The sequence below is a fragment of the Tympanuchus pallidicinctus genome, unplaced genomic scaffold (assembly GCF_026119805.1).
Source record: "Tympanuchus pallidicinctus isolate F22 unplaced genomic scaffold, pur_lepc_1.0 scaffold5, whole genome shotgun sequence".
NCBI lineage: Eukaryota > Metazoa > Chordata > Aves > Galliformes > Phasianidae > Tympanuchus > Tympanuchus pallidicinctus.
The window spans coordinates 11,715,378-11,732,072 of record NW_026294769.1 but is presented as its reverse complement, the minus strand read 5'-3'; the positions used below and the strand labels follow the sequence as shown (position 1 = coordinate 11,732,072).

The following is a 16,695-nucleotide window of genomic DNA, read 5'->3' as shown; positions in this document are numbered from 1 at the left end:
TACCATCCTAACCATCCTACTCTTCTAACTGTATGTTTGTTAATTGTACACTTAGATTATTGTAGAAAGAGCTATTGATATAAAACACGAAGTGGTATAGCTATAAAATATGAAGGCATTCCTGAGGTTGGAGTATGTTACGTTTCTTCAGGTTTCTGAGATCACTAGAATCCTGAATATGTTTGTATGCTATGATGATTACTGCAAATAAGTGGGTATTTAATTGATGAAACAAGGCATCCAAAAATTTGGAGAATACAAAATTATGTTTGTTTCTATGTTAATATACTATATTTTGATAATTAAACAATGTAATGAAATTGAGTCTTGTGAGGGAGAATGTTAGCCATAGGTTCTGGAACAGGCTTGGAAAATACTCGTATTTCAGATATCTTTTCATTAAATACATAAATTATGGTTGCTTACCTTAAACTATCTGTGGTGGTTTATATCACTAAATAAAACCTGGCTGTGAAATGTGGAGTCTGGTTTTTTTTTGGCCTTTTTTTTTTTTTTTTTTTTAAATAAAAAGTACTTTACAAAAAAAAGCAAAAAGTCAGGAGACCTAATATGATTAGGTTGTGGTTGGACTCGATGATATTTAAGGTCTTTTCCAACCTGAGCAATTCTATGATTCTATATTTAAAATAATGTAAAAACAGTTTGGTCTTCCTGATCCTGAAGATAAAAGGCTGTGTTGTATGTGAAAGAGTTATGAGCTCCAGTTGTGATGTGTCAGTTTAGGACAGTATGGAGTGACTTTGTTTAGTGTATGGCATTAGCAGATAACAGATGAAATTGGGTCTTAAAAAGCAAGCAGTTTATGTGAGTAACATCCATAGCCTCCTGTCATGCTCACAGACGTATGGATCTACAATAAAGAGCTCCTAAAACATTCTAGTAGTCAATGATTAGTGATACAGCTTAAAGTCTTCTATCTTCAATTTATGTTCCATCTTTCTACCTATATAATTTTAATGAAAAAGCTCTTATGCAAACTTTAACAAATAGCCTTTCTTTTTTTAAGAGTAATCCATAGCTAGTTTAAATCGCTGTCAGGACTACGTGGGGATAGGTACTTTAAAAAACCATGTATGCTTTCCAAAATACTTAAACTTGTTAGATTTCATAAAGATAAGACTTCCCTAGAAGCACTTGAAAAATCACAAGGTAAAAAGTAGTCTTCTACTCCAGGAAAAATGTATTTGCACACGCACAAAAAAAGCAAACATTCAAAGCAAAATGTGCTTAAAATGAACCCTGTACTGAAGTGTTTGTTGGACCTATCCAAGAGTTTATAGTCAGGCCAGTTACTAAGAGTACTCCAAGGGTGACTATCAGTGTGAAGCTGTCTTAAAATTGTTACTAAACAACAATCTTATGAGCACCATTAATAATGGAACCTGTTTTCAGCAGTTTCACAGTTTGTGAATGAGCAGAAATGTCAGCTCACTGTCTCTTTTACAATGTGTTGTGTTTACTGTGTACTTTTTAAAAAATCTTATACCTTAGTGTTAGTGATAATTTAGAATAAAATAAAAATAAATTTTTAGCCCTTGGCATGTGCTTGTGCAAGGCTCATTCTTCATTCCGGGACTGTTGAGTTGAAAGCTGTCATATTTGTATAGCCAGAACGACTTCTCCAAAGTTGAGTGGAGGGATAGAAGTGCAAAGGCAAATTGAGCCCTGCAGCAGTTCCCAACAAATAAACAATTCAAATCTTTATCAAATCATGTGATATTCATCCGTTTCAATATGTTAATCTCTTATCTTTTCAATCGATGTGGTCATTCATTTGTTCTATGAAGTTATGCTTCATTAAGTCTTTGCATGAAATTAAAGAGTAAGACAAGCTCCAGCCCAAAAAAGGATGGATAAAAAGATAAAAGCTATAAGCATATATTGGTAGAAGTCTTAGGCACTTGTACTTACTACTGTAGACATACATGTACCACTCTACAAATGAAAACCCTGTTCTTGGCATTACAGTTTATTTAGTTGTCAAATATCCCTTTCATCTGCAGCTTTGAAAGAAATTGACAATTTTTTTGAAAGTAATTGACAATTTTTCTCCCTAATGTCAGGAGAATTTCAGTGTAGTATTGAAAAAAGCAATAATATATCCTTGGCTAACAATCTGTGTACTCACAGTGTTCACAGAATTTGGAACTCCAGGGCAATTATTTTTTTATAGAGAGAAACATTTCTTTACCCAGTACAACATTTTTCCAGATATTTTCATTAGGAAACTACCTACTCTCTAAGTCTGCTCTGAATATTCTGGTCTGTGCTGTGCACAGCAATTTTAACCTTTATGTTCACAATATACCTAGATTACCTCAGGCAAATAAGACAGTATCCTTGAATGATAAATAATGGGAGATACATTGCAACTGAGAGATTTTTTATGTAAGACAAAAGACAAAAAGAGTTAGTTATGAGGATTTAATTCCCTTTTGTATGGAAAGATCTTTGAGCTCTTTATCAGGGAGCCCTATGACTGTGTTTTTCTATTGTGATTGTAACTTAATAGGAAAAAAATTGTGCATGCCTCAAGACTATTTCCTATTCTTTACTCTCTAGCCTTGAGAGATTGTTGTAGTGATGATTGGGATGCTAGGCTTCTTCACGTGGTAAAGACTCCTACATGCTATTTGTAGGATAGTAAATTTCAATCAGGAGAGGCGATAAGTGGAAAAAAGGTATATGCTATGTGAGAAACTACATAGTGAGATCGAAAGGTATTATAGTTTCTGTTTACTCCTTTCTGAGTCTTGGGTGAATTAGCTAGCAGCATAGCCTCAGGGCTTTATCCCTCGTTTTCACTCCAGCTATGGCTTACTGTTTATTGTACTTCTCATCAAAAGGTTCTTGGGATCTGAGAAGTGTGAAAGGTATCTGTGTGAAGCTATTGGAGATAGAAATCTGGACTTTTGCATTTCAGGATCTCTAACCAACAAGGAACAGACAAAGTCTGAAAAGACTTCATTTTACAGTTATGAATTTTGGAATGTAATTTTGGGGTGTGACTATAGTTCAAATTTCACGCTCAAGTTGAGTTTTAAGAAAAACAGCAGCTTCAAAATCCACCTCATACTAAGGTAACAATAAAACAGTACTCTGTGGGAAAATATGGCCATATGAAATTGTTGGAGCTGTGTTTTCTGAGCTTTTGACTTGCTTCAGGGTATGAACCTTGAACTTCTCCTTGTCCTCTGTCTATCTGTTCTTTTACTTGGGTTCAACTCCTCAGGCTTTAGGTGTACTTTTCTTTTCTTACTCTTGCTTCAGAAATTCTTCCATCATCTCCTGTACTTTTGAAAATTCTCTCTGTCAACCATATAAGACACTTTTGGTCTCTTAATTCAAAACTTTCTTGAAGGCACATATTTCCCCTCAGGATCAGAAACACTCAATTGTTGTAAGTAGGTCATCACCACTGTGTAAACTAATAAAAATAAAACACAGATGAGTTCATGGGATCTTGAAAAGCTTCAGGGTCTGCCTGTCAAAAATGCATTTTCTTGATGTAAAGTTTATTTTCCTCTTAAGTAACCATGCAGTAAAAACGTAGAATTGTACAATGTTCTATTCATATTCCTAAACCTCTTTGTATTTTCATAGACAGTGTGGATGCCCACACTTACTTTGGAGAAGAACTTCATTTGCATATTTTGCTATAGAGGAATTTCTAGAAGTTATATTTATTCTGCTTTTCCTGTGCAGGAAAGGAGGCAATGAATCTCATGACTTCCAAATTATAACCTCTCAAAAATGCCGCAACATACAAGTTGCAGCAATTAGTTGACATATGGTGTGGTTCTAAGCTGGAATTCTAGTTCATGGCTGACCTGTTGAGGCACTGTCCTTGCTTGAATTATTTTGTTTGAAGAGCATGTGAGGACCACAGCGTTTCATAAAATTTGAGAGAATTTCTTCGATTATTAAGCACTTTGACTTGTGTTTTTTTTTATTTATTTATTTGCCTCATTATCTATTTAGGATCTTAATTTTTAGATACTGAAATAGGAAAACCTGGCTTTATAACTGTGCCTAAACTAGGAAGAAGGAAGGAGTTGGCTTTGGAAAATCTGATATGAATTTAATGAATCTTTGCTCCTAAAACCAAGGACATAAAAGATCATTAACCTACAAGGTTTCCTTGCAAATTTTATGCATTTTGATATAATTTCCTCAGAGGCATGCTGATCCTCCCTAAAATATAGACTAATAAAGGAAGGTCTCTTATTTTTAAAAGCAAGATGTGTAAGTATTCGAACATGGAGTATACAACAGAAAGTTCAAAGCAATGTTTATCTTCAATATTAACCATTGCTGTAATAAGATTACTAAAGAAACTTTCATAATTTTATTTTTTCTTTTTATTCTTATATAGTCATAAAAAGACTGAAATAGCACTCAATTTTAGGATGTTTATCTCCCATTTTTGAAGTCAGAAAATGGAATATTCTTGGTATAAGAAGATTTAAAGACTCAGAATTTCTTTAAAAAAAAAAAACAACTATACTTACCTTTCTGCCCTTTCAACTGCCCTCTCCTTATAAATAAAATAGTTACATAAAATGATTTGTATTTGTCAAAAAAGTAAATATAAATTATAATCCAGGAAAATACCTAATAATCTTAATATATTTCATAATTATTTTCAGCATCATTCCATTCAATGGGTTCTTAACATGCTTATGAACTTACAAATATTCATGCGTATTATAGATTTTTTTTTTATTATGCACTGTATTTAGCTTCCAGATATTTAATTTTATAATGTACAACTTCACAGGTGGTTTTAATTTTCTAGACCATTGAGAGAGAGATGGGAGTACAGTCAGGGAATACAAATATTGCTAAGGTATTAATTTAACACGATTGTTTTGGTTGATCTTCTTGTAAATAAGCAAGGATAACTTACTAGCTCAGAAGAAATAGATCTGAAGTATTTAGACTGTTTGAAAGGTTAAACTGTCTGATTAGTAAGACAGGAATACATTTTAAAATGACAATTTTCCTTTGCACTTTTTCTGTCTTAATTTTTAGTTAAAAAAAAATAAGACAAAGACAAACATTGTGTTGAAGTACCTTTTGTAACACTACCAAAAGTTCTTGAGATCTTCAGTTGAATGGAAATTTCTCTGAAGAGATACCTAGTACAACTGCCACAGGAATACTAATGCCTAGTTAAAAGAAATATTGCACTCTGTTTTGAATATCCCAGCCTCAGGTAACCTTTCAAATTCCTGGTTGGTCATAATCTTGTGAGAGATGGAAATAGTAGCCCTGGAGTGAATTATTTCTAATGAAGATCTGTGTGAATAAAGGTCTAGGTGACAGTGCAGGACCTTACATAACACTGATAGAAGAAAATGCAGTGAAAGTTCTCAATGTAATAAACTTCTGTAAAGAGGAAAAAGTTTGTGAATCTAAAGGGTTACTTAGAGAATGCAAAATCAGCTTCATTGAAAAGTTCTTTAAAACATCCTTTAGTTGATTTCTAGTGGAGAGGTGTTTGTGCAGTGGTTACCCCTTGAAATCAGTGGATAGTTACACTGGGATCAAGACAAAACCTATTATTGCTGGCTGCAGCATTTGTGTAAGTAAAAGAAGACAAGGAAGCCCTCTTCACGTTCACCATCAGTACTATTGCTGCCAAAACACTCTTTCTGTGCTGCCATTTTAACCAAAGTTAGAAGAAAGCTCTGTTTCAGCACATTCAATCTGATATGACCATATGAGCTAAGCTTCTTTTCCAAAGTAAAAGATGCTTGCTAATCTTTCTGTGTTGTGTATAGTTATGGAATAGCTCTGCCAATGCAGTGCTTCATTCGTTGGACAGCATACATTGAGAGTATCTCCTAGGGAAAGATTAAGGTTCACACTTTGGGAGCTTCACTGCAAGATACAGGGGAAGAGTATATGATGAAGAAAAACAACAAGATGTAAGTCAACAGCCTCTTCTAGAAAATCTCATAAAATATTTATAAGCTTTTTTTTACCTGAAATACACATGATCTCTGATCACTTGATCCTTCTCCTCCAAAATAGAAGCCAGTGTAAGTCTCTTTAGAAGTAACATCCGAATTATTTCTTTGCACTTTTCATAAAAAAGTTCAGACAGATTTTAATTTTAATAGTATCCAGAAAATTATTTTTTTGCAGATTGAATTTTATTGTTATGTAAGAAGCTAGCATTCCTATATAAAGTAAAATAACTAGAATAATATCTAACATTCTCCTTGAAAACAATAATAAAAAAGAACCTGCATCTTCACAAATGAAGGCCACGTACTGGAACATAGGTAAATGGGAAACTATTCAAAGGTCTAAAAACAAAATAATCTTGGGAGTTGTTTGCCTAATGAAACACCACTTAAGTAAAGTAGTGCCTTTGTGTGGAGAGGAAAAAAAATGATTTAGGTAAATTTAGATCTATTTCTGAATCATTTTCCCACTCAGAGTCTCTTTTCACTTTGGAACAGACTGTAAAAATCTGGAAATTGAAACAAAACATTTTTAGAATGACCACTGGTAAACACTTTTATTATTCTGAATAATTTTCCTCTTGTTATGTTGGTTCATGGTTATTTTTGAGATTTCAGCTTTTTGTTTAAGGAAAAATAAAACTAACTCAGTGAGCTCAGGAAAAATATTTCATGTTCAGTACTTTGAGTATATCTTTAATTATATATTTCAAAAGTATTTGTCTGAAAATAATTTTTTTAAATAAATGGAATAGGTTTGTTACTCTGCAGTGTAAAATTATTCAGATAAAGAGGTGGAGGTTTGTATCTTTAAAAATTGCATTCTATTCTGAGTGCCTAAAACTGAACTGAAATTTTGGCGGGCGGATATAAATTTTTATATATATTGTATAAACTGAAATACTTCTCTGAGAGGAGAACAAGACAAGAAAATATGAAAGAAAAATGATATTTAGTGAAACATTACTGTGCCCCATCCATATTAAATTTATGTTCTTGAGTTTGTTGTATACTAAGGGAGAGAAGAACTTTTGTAAAAGCTATTGCCAGTGCATAAAGCTAAAATCAACTTTTGACCCTGCTCAAGCAAGACAGTAGTGCTAAGCAGTTATTTAGGACATTATTATTACAATTCAATTCAATGACATATACGAAATGGAAGAGAAATTCTTCTACAAATTTAAGAAAGGTTCCTGGTATTATATTATATATTATATATTATATATTATATATTATATATTATATATTATATATTATATATTATATATTATATATTATATATTATATATTATATATTATATATTATATATTATATTATAGCTTTTATATATATATATACTTATTTATTTATATTTATATATATATATAATAACTTTTTTTCTAAGTTGATCTGGTTCTGTTTGTCATATTACCTATTGCCCTAGGTGTTTTGTTTAAATATTAATCTATTATTAAGTATTCAGAGCAAAATTGCAAACAGAAACACACATTTGATCAGTGACTCTACAAATACCTGCATTTAAGTGTATTTGAATGCGTGTTCAGCATTTAACTGTTCTGCTGTTGGTTTAATCTCCATTTTTCACCTGCTTTATTCCCTCTGTATTTTCTGAATAAATGCTTTGGTGTAATTACTTGGTGACAGGCTCCTTTTTTTAAAATTTCCTGCTTGGCCTTGTTGTACAATCCTAGATAATTTGATTATCGCCACAGTTTGAACAAGATTAACAGTCTATCAGTGATGTAACTGTGTAATGCTGGAGATGAATTAGTACCTCTAGTGAAATATGCTCCTGCTTTATAGGAGCAATTAAATGTCTTTCCTAGTAAAATGAAGATTATGTGGCTTTTCTATGTGGAAAAAGTATCCCAGAAAAACTGCTTTTTGAAAGACAGGGAGAATTTTTTCATAGAGATGACAAAGAATGACTGACTTATATAAAGAACTCGCTTCAGTAGTTTAAAGAGACTAAGATGATCTATCCAGGAAAAAAGAAGGAAAAAATGTTGATCTTCCTTAGCAAGACAAATCCTGTAGCTTGTGATTTCTGAACCATTGGAAATTCTACTGTGCTGCATGCTAGTTTTGACAGATGTTGAAAACAGCTGAACCTGCCTAGGCAGTTCTCTGCTGGCACAAAGTTGGATAGAAATGGCAGAATAGACTCTCTTGTTGAGAGGCAGCAGAGAGAATGCAAGGAAAATCAAGCTAATAAAGAGCTCTGAAGTTTGCTGGTCCTACACCTGGCAAAAGAAGCTAATGCAGTCATTTGTTTGGGCCATCTGTTCTTGGACAGATAAAAAGAGCTCATCAGAAGTGAGCACCAGAAAATTGTTTTGCAAGTAATTTTGGCTCCTCTAAGTATGCTAAAAGCAAAGACCAGAGTCTTTTTAACAGGAAAATTAAATTGTATACCTTTTCAGGGTAGAAATCTAGCCTTTATTTTGTCTTTAAAGTATCTGCACTGCTATAGATTGCCAATATAGATACTTGTCCATTTTGCCAAGAAGCAGTTATGGCAAGCAAACAAAATATGATTAATCAGTATCATTTCTTGACAGGGGCATTAAATGGATTTGCATACTTCACAAATCATATTAGTAGGCTGGCAAATAATCATATGAGTTCTACAATGTAGAATTACCTGGAAAAAGAAGGCTAAGAGTGCACTTAGGGTCTAGATGACACTGAAAACTTACTGAAACTTGCTTATATTTGGAATGTTTCTTATTTGGAAATGAAAATTTTTGATTTGTTTTATATGCAAGTGTGTTGCAAAAGATCAGTAATAATTTCTGGTATTGATGCAGTTCACAACTAATTTATTGATGTATTCTGCACTTGAGAGAGTTGAAAGAGGTTTCTTTACTTCTGTCCACAGTGTAAAAGGAATGAATCACTGTAATGCTCTGCTAGCCTGTGCAGAAGTGCAAAGTGAAATAGTAAGAGCAGAGGATTTCACCCTATCATTCCTTTTCTTTCCATCAGCTAGCAAAGCAGTGCACTTACACAGTGAAGAAGAAAGCTGTGTGTGACAGACTTCCCTTTGAAGTTTCTCTCTCACATTTAATGCTATCCTGGCCTGCATTAGAAATAGTATGGCCAGCAGGAGCAGGGAGGTAAACATCCTCCTGTACTCAGCACTGGTGAGGTTGCACCTTGAGTATTGTATTCAGTTTTGGGCCACTCACTACAGGAAAGACATTGAGGCACTGAAGCGCATCCAGAGAAGGGCAACAAAACTGGTGAGGGATTTGGAGCACAAATCTTATGAGGAGCAGCTGGGGGAGCTGAGACTGTTTAGTCTGGAGAAAAAGAGGCCCAGAGGAGATGTTACTGCACTATACAACTTCCTGAAGGGAGGTTGTGATGAGGAGAAGTTTGGCCTCTTCTCCCAGGCAACAAATGAGATTGAGGAAATGGCCATAAGTTGTATAAGTGGAGATTTGTATTAGGCATAAGGAAGAGCTTTTTCTCTCAGAGGGTGGTCAGGCACTGGAATGGCTGCCCAGGGAGGTGGTGGAGTTGCCATCCCTGGCAGTGTTCAAGAGGCGTCTGGATGAGGAGCTACAAGATATGTTTTAGTAGCTTGTGGCTCCAATGGTGATGGGAGAACAGTTGGACTAGATGATCTTGTAGGTCCTTTCCAACCTTGTGATTCTGTTCTATTTTATGAATGTGATTGTCTCCCTCCCTGCCTTAAACTATGTAAGAGAAGCTGTGATGAAAGTTAGTTAATAGGGCCGTATCTGAGTAATATGCTATTCACAGTTTTGAAAATGAAGTATACAGTAAGGTAATTAATGTCTTGTGATCACAAAGTTTAATTGAGTTATTAGAGGATTGTCTGTGATGTTCTGGGATTTATACAGAAAGAAGAAAGAAAGAGGCACCTCTGGTATTGCTTTATCTTTATAGAAAAGCTTTTTGAACTGTTTTTATATTTTGTTTTGATATTTTTCATTTTCAGTTTTCTTGAAGGGATTTAGTACTTTTTATTACTTATATTCTCAATCTGCTTTGCATGTTTCCAGTCACAAATTTCTTGTAAAAGGAATAAAGGCTTTTTACACTGTATTGCCTCATGTTGCAAGAAGCACAGAGGTAATCAAGCTCCACTTTTTTTTGGTCCTAATTCCTACCAAGTCCTCCAGTTTCAAGAGGAATGAACCTGCCATATTCCCCATCTGTAACATCAGTAACACATTTCAGTTAAGGTCTATTTGCAGATTGAGTTATCTCTACTTCTGTAGTGAGTCATGTCCTTTCATTTCAGGGGCAGGAAGGAAATGCATGTTTTTCTTTTCTTTAAAACAACACATTAATTTTGAAGCTTGTTAAGTGAGATGATCTTTGTGATAAAGTTGGATGTGTCCTACTTTTATTGTAACATTACAGTTCCCTATGAAAAATTTAAAATGTCAGGAGGATATAACATTAGGAAGCAAGCACTGTTTCCCTAGCATGACTAAGGACTCTATAGGATATCTTTCTGCAGTAGTTTTATAAGCTTCACTAACCAAATCTGCAAATTCAGATCTAATGCTGCTAGGTGATTTTGCAGCACTACTGCAGTGCACACATCTTGCTTAGAATACCGTAGGAGGTATTGCTGTTGGTATTTCAGATACAAGTGCTTGTTCTGATTTATTTTTCTATTGCCGATCATTGTGTCTAAAAGAAATAATAATAATAAAAAAAAGTAAATGAAAGCTTTCTCTTAGCTCTGGTGATTTATCTTGATGTCCCTACATGATACTAGCTCATAGCAGTCTTTCTCCAGTCGCTATTAAGTGTGTGTGAATATTTCTGGAAATCAAAAGAGATGATAATTTAGAAAGGTCATGTAGGTTGAGAGGGAATCATAACTGTACTTTAAAAGCTACCCTGAGCAGACATTGGTAACTAGCATCGCTGGCTTGTATTGTTATGTCTTTGGCAATTATAACATGTTCTAATGCATAAGATAATTCAGCCAGGTAGCTGCTTATTCAAGTCACTGTCAGGTCTTCCTCTGTAATTTTTTTCTGACTCTCACTGCCAGTTCTCCTGTTAGAGGCAAATTAGCAGCTGTGTCTTATATTGCTGCATTTATGAAAAAGAGGTATACACTATATATACCATACTAGATATGATAGATTAAAACAGTGTAGAAAATAAGTTGTATAATTCTCAGCTTCACAATGAGAACCAGATGAATGCTAGGAAAAAGTTAAGGAGAAGGAAAAATAATGAAATTACAGTGAATTCACTTGATATTATTGGAGGTTGTCTTGTAAAATACAGTTTTAGGAGAGAAAAAGCTTAGGAATTCAATCTTTGAAAGAAATTCATATAATGAACTTTTATTTAAATGCTATTAATTATACAAGTAGATTTTTCTCATTAATTAACAATATACAAATAATATTTTTATTTTGAGATAGTTACCTAATATTGATACGATAATCTTTTTTGCTACAAAATGAAATTGTAAAATTAATATGTATAGAGTACTAAATTGCAATTTTTACTAATGTGCTAATTTACTCAGCCTATTTAGGGAGTAATGGTTAATTAAACAGTCTTTAAAATTCCTCTGTAAGCCTTTAAGTGTTAAAAATTCAATTTTTTAAATACGTATATAGAAAGAAATAGTAGATTATACTGTCTGCTGAGTTCTAAAAATACAACTCAGGCCCTACCGGAAATCTGTCTGCTTCATGACATTTGTGAAGTTGCACCCAATTAAAGAGAGCTGAATTAAAAAAGAAAAAAGCAAGAAACCAGAAAAGAACAGTCTAATTGGGCTATAAGTTTGTTTACAGGTAGTTGACCTTTACTTCTGCCATCTCTAACAATAAATTGTAAGGTGCGTTTAGAAAAACCAAACAGGTTTACTTTCATAGTGATGCATATGAATAAAGAATCAACAAAGCTGAAACTATTCAGTTCAGATTCATCCGTTTCTACATATGGATGTTAATTGATACATTATCTTAATTGCTCATCCAATCAACATAGCATGAATTTCTGATTTTGCCTGATGACGATCCATTTATGTCTTTTGTGAAACAATTATATTGAAGATGTCAGGCTTACAACATCTTTAATTTGAATTGTATATATGTAGCTTAAGAACATCAAGCAAAATTGCACTGCATTATAGTGAAAGCTATAAAATACAACAATCTTATTAAAGCAGACTCCTATCCCCAGGCAAACAGCCCTGAAGTATTCTAAAACATACAGAAAGAACACCACTTGAGTTTCATTAGAAAATCAACCTCCCTTTTTGCATTTGCAGTAGGGAGATTTGGAGAGTTGTTTCAGTCAGAAAGTCTGAAGTTTTGAGTCTTGGAGTACTATGTGCTGTCTGGATTTCTGTGAAAATTTCATAAATAGGAGTTTTCCTTAACAGTGAGGAAAGCTTTGGCTGTTGGCTTTCATCAGTAGATCTGAGAGTATTTTTGAAAGGATGTTGGTGTTGTTTTTGCCACTGTGAAGCATGGTGGAGAGAAGGTCACCACAGAGGCTGGGGATGGAAATAAAATTGATTTGAGTGTCCTACTTGTTAGTAATGATTTGTATTCACTTCAAAACTCAATCCAGTGGATAGAAGCCCGCACTAGGATTTGTACTCTTTGTATCTGCTTTGACTGACCACAGTAATAGGCATTACAGACTCCCTCTGTTCTGGATTTGGTTCTTTCATTACTTGGAATAGCAGATATTTAATGCTGCAGATGTGGCAAGGTAGCTCTGTGACAGTAGGAAATAAATGATGTAGGAGGAAGAGATACAGTCTTCTGTGAGATAATTGGATACCAATGGAACAAGCAAACAAGATGCCATGCAGTGAATTTTTCAGATCTGAAGCAGGTTCAGCCTGAACAAAGCTAAATTCAGCTTTTCTGTCCATACCCAGATTTGTCAGCTTGTTGAATGACTCCAAGATATTATCCTCAGTACGTAATTTTGGCTACATTTTGACTGAGCAGTTAGTAAAAATGAATCTCTCTCCTGCAAATGTCATTCTGAAGCTGCCCCTACCCTCATGCAAAATTATATATATATACCCTTATTGCAAAAATATATTTCCTGTAGCAGTCAGAATGTAGAGATAAAGGACAGTTGTGTGCCATTCCACAGTCTTCCATGCTAAAGAGCTGCACTACAGGTGAAGTGCTGTAAGGCCTGTGGGTTTCTTAGCCTTTGGAGGAGATAAATTCATCTATGGCTAGATGGTGCACAAGCACCATTTGATCTTGTGTGTGGTGTGAGGAGAATGATCTACTCAGCCTAGCGACAGAGCTTAAGGAGGTAGAAATATTAATAATGAGGGAGTGTGAAATGGAGTTCATTTGTTGGAGCCACTTCCTGACATCCTTATGAGAAGAGCACCAGGTGGATATTCCACAACTAATGGAGTATTCCCTGTCCTCTCACCAACAGGCAGAAGAAGGGGATGTAAAAGTCAAGGAGGAGTCAAAGCAGGTCTCTGCTCAAGGTGGCAGGGTGGCAGGCAAGGACCCTCCTGGCCTACTTTGATTCCTCAAGTGCCCTTTCACGGTAGGTATGAGGCTCTGGAACTTGAGGGACAGGAAAATGAGGATGCTGGTGAAGGTTTGTACAGAGCATTCAAATCTTTCATAAAAATTTCCTGTCTACAAGAATGGTTGGAAGGAGGATCTGGGGAACTACAAGCCAGTCAGTCTGACCTCAACTTTGGGGAAGGTCATGGAGTAGATTGTCTTGAATGTGATGCACAGAGTGTGCAGGAGAGCCAGGGGGTCAGTCCTAGCAAATATGGATTCATGAAAGGCAGGTCCTGTTTGACCAACCTGATATCATAGAAGGAGAAGGTGACCCACCTAGAGGATTAGGGAAAGGCTGTGGATTCCATACTTGGGTAATAACAATCTCACACATCACTATAGGCTTGAGGCAGAATGGGTAGCAAATAGCACAAAAGAAAAGGATCTGGGGATGTTAGTTGTCAGCTAGCTGAACATGAGCTAGCAATGGGCTGCTCACTGTCACCTTCCAGTTCTTGAAGGGAGCATTTAAATAGGAGGGGGAATGGCTGTTTACAAGGGTGGATTGTGATAGGACAAAAGGGAATGGTTTTAAACTGAAACAGGGGAGGTTTAGGTTATTAGGAGCAATTTTTTCACACAAAGGGTGGTGACGCACTGGAACAGGTTGCCCAAGGAGGTTGTGGATGCCCCGTTCCAGGAGGCATTCAAGGTCAGGCTGGATGTGGCTCTGGGCAGCCTGGTCTGGTGGTTGGCGAACCTGTGCATGGCAAGGGGTTTGAATCTCAATCATTATGGTCCTTTTCATCCAGGCCATTGCATGATTCTATGAATGTGCTCAGGTGACCAAGAAGGCCAATAGCATCCTGGCTTGTTTGTATCAGAGAGAGCGCAGTCATCAGGATCAGGGAGGTGATCATTATATTTGGCACTGTTGTGGCTGAACCTGGAGTACTGTAATTGGACCAACATTCGAACCATTGTTTTTTAATCTCATGCCATGTGTTAAAATTATTAAAAGAACCTCATCTCTCTCCTATAAATTAGAGCAAGACACTGGCTTCTGTGAATTTCATTGTGGCAGTGATACACCAGAGCTCTTGAGCAGTCAGTCCTTCACTCGATGCCACCCAGATAAGAACTAAATTGCTTGGGGAATGACACCCTGTAATTCCACCCTGACTGAACTAAAGTAGAGACAGTTTCTGATTTCCTATACCATAGTTATCACGTTTGGAATTTAATCAAATTCTATGTTCTATTCTATACAAAACACCTCACCAATTTCCCTTTATATTGTTTTCTTATTTCTGTATTCCTGAGTACTGAAGAATTGTTATCAAATTTGATTATACTGTTTGTGTGGGTTTTTTGTCTTATGTAAAGTATATGCTCTTTTTTAATTGTATTTCGTGGTTGGCTACCTAATTTACATTTTGTGGTTGGCTACCTAATTTACATGTCCATAAATTTATTGGTGGCAAAAATCTCTAAAACAGAAGACTAATCACTGGCAAATGTTGCCTGGCTCACACTGAATTCTAAATAATGTATACACTTTACTCTGCATAAATTGCCTTGTTATTTAGAAATCAGAGTTGTGACAGGAGGAAATATTGTTCTCCAAATATTTGTGCAAACAAAAAAGGAGTATTCACCTTGGAATTGGAAAATGCAGCATTTCTATAGTTGTTGCCTGTAATTTGTTACTTGCTGTTTCTCTGTTGGTCCTTGATAGCTGTTTTCTCATTATTTGGACAGTTTGTACATTTTGACTCATTTATTTTTTTTTCTCTATTTCCCTGTCTTGAATCATATTGTTACTTTTTATTTATTTATTTTATTAAACTTCTGGCTGCCTGGTTCTCTCCCCGTTATCTTTATTCAATCCTTAAAGTTCCCTGGTGCTATTTGATGAGCATTAGAGAGACTTCACATCTAAGAAGAGCTACTATAGTGTGCTATTTCTGTATGTAACAATTCATTCTGTCTTACACAGTATCTCAGTAAAGTACACTAATACAAGTACCTTTATAGATACAAGTAGTTAATCAGTAGATTTCTGATATATACTGTTGCAAGTGAGAACAGAATGAGCGATTATAATTTGTCAGAGTATAAACTCTCCAAAGGTGATTTATTTTGGGGGGGGAACAAAAAAATTGAGGTTGAATTTTTTAGAGGAATTTAGTGGATTGGTTTGCTTATTTCCTAGCTGCAGTGGGATTTTTTGCACTGAAGGGCTATACCACATTCTTTGAAGCTTTATATAGGACTACTTTGGGAGAGTTTCTGGCCCTATGAAGTAGTTGACATCAGTATGAGAGTTGCCACACACAGTAGTTGCATGCAGGAAAGTTCTGTGGAACTTAGTTTATCTGTCAGTAGTTCTTCTTTTGGACTGGAGTTTTAACCCTAATTAATAGATCATTCTAATACATTTCCAAGAGCTGTTTCCAATTTCTCTATGCTTTCTGACCATGCCTGGAAAGAAATGATTAGAGAAAACTGAAGCCTCTTTGGGAGTATCCACTCCCTCTATCAGTTGTGTGCACTGAAAGCGACATAGGAAGAAATATCTTGTAGCTACAGCATGAAACTGATGTCTGATACAAGATCCAGCTTGTGCTCATCACGAAAGTAACTTTCTTCTCCTTGTCCAGCACACAGAAAGACAAACCAACACTGTCACCTGTGGTCTCACTTGGCTGAAATGAGGAAGAAATGTGCTAGTCATTTCAGCTAGAAGGTAACAAATAGTATATTTCAGTGGGACTTAGTGCCCTTAGGTTGGAGAAGCATGAGTAATGATCAGCTAAGACAACTGTGAGAAAGTGAGCTCATCTGCTTTCCTGCAAACTGCAGCTGTACTGAAGTAGTATTCAGAGTCCAGGCTATCGTCACGCGAGAAATGGTAGCTGCCTTCAGCAAGATATTTGGCTCTAATAGCTCAGTTTTAGTTTATGTTCTAATTTGGATGCAACAGTGGTGGTTAGACCACTGCCTTAATCAAGTCTTTGGGCTTAGGTCCTGTTCAAAAATATGATATAAACATACTTAGAAAATTAAACTATAAAGGGATAGATTTGCTCAATAGATCTGTGTGTCAAAAAATGAAGAGCAGAACAATCCTAATATTATGCTTTCAAAATGAATTTTCCTTTTCTTTCCAAATGGTGAT

At 35.3% G+C, this 16,695-nt stretch overlaps 1 long non-coding RNA gene across 1 annotated transcript in view; it reads left to right on the top strand.

The window, feature by feature from the left end:
* Positions 1 to 16,695, top strand: part of LOC128091298 (uncharacterized) — a 38,288-nt gene that overhangs the window by 125 nt on the left and 21,468 nt on the right. The gene's annotated exons all lie outside the window — the stretch shown is intronic.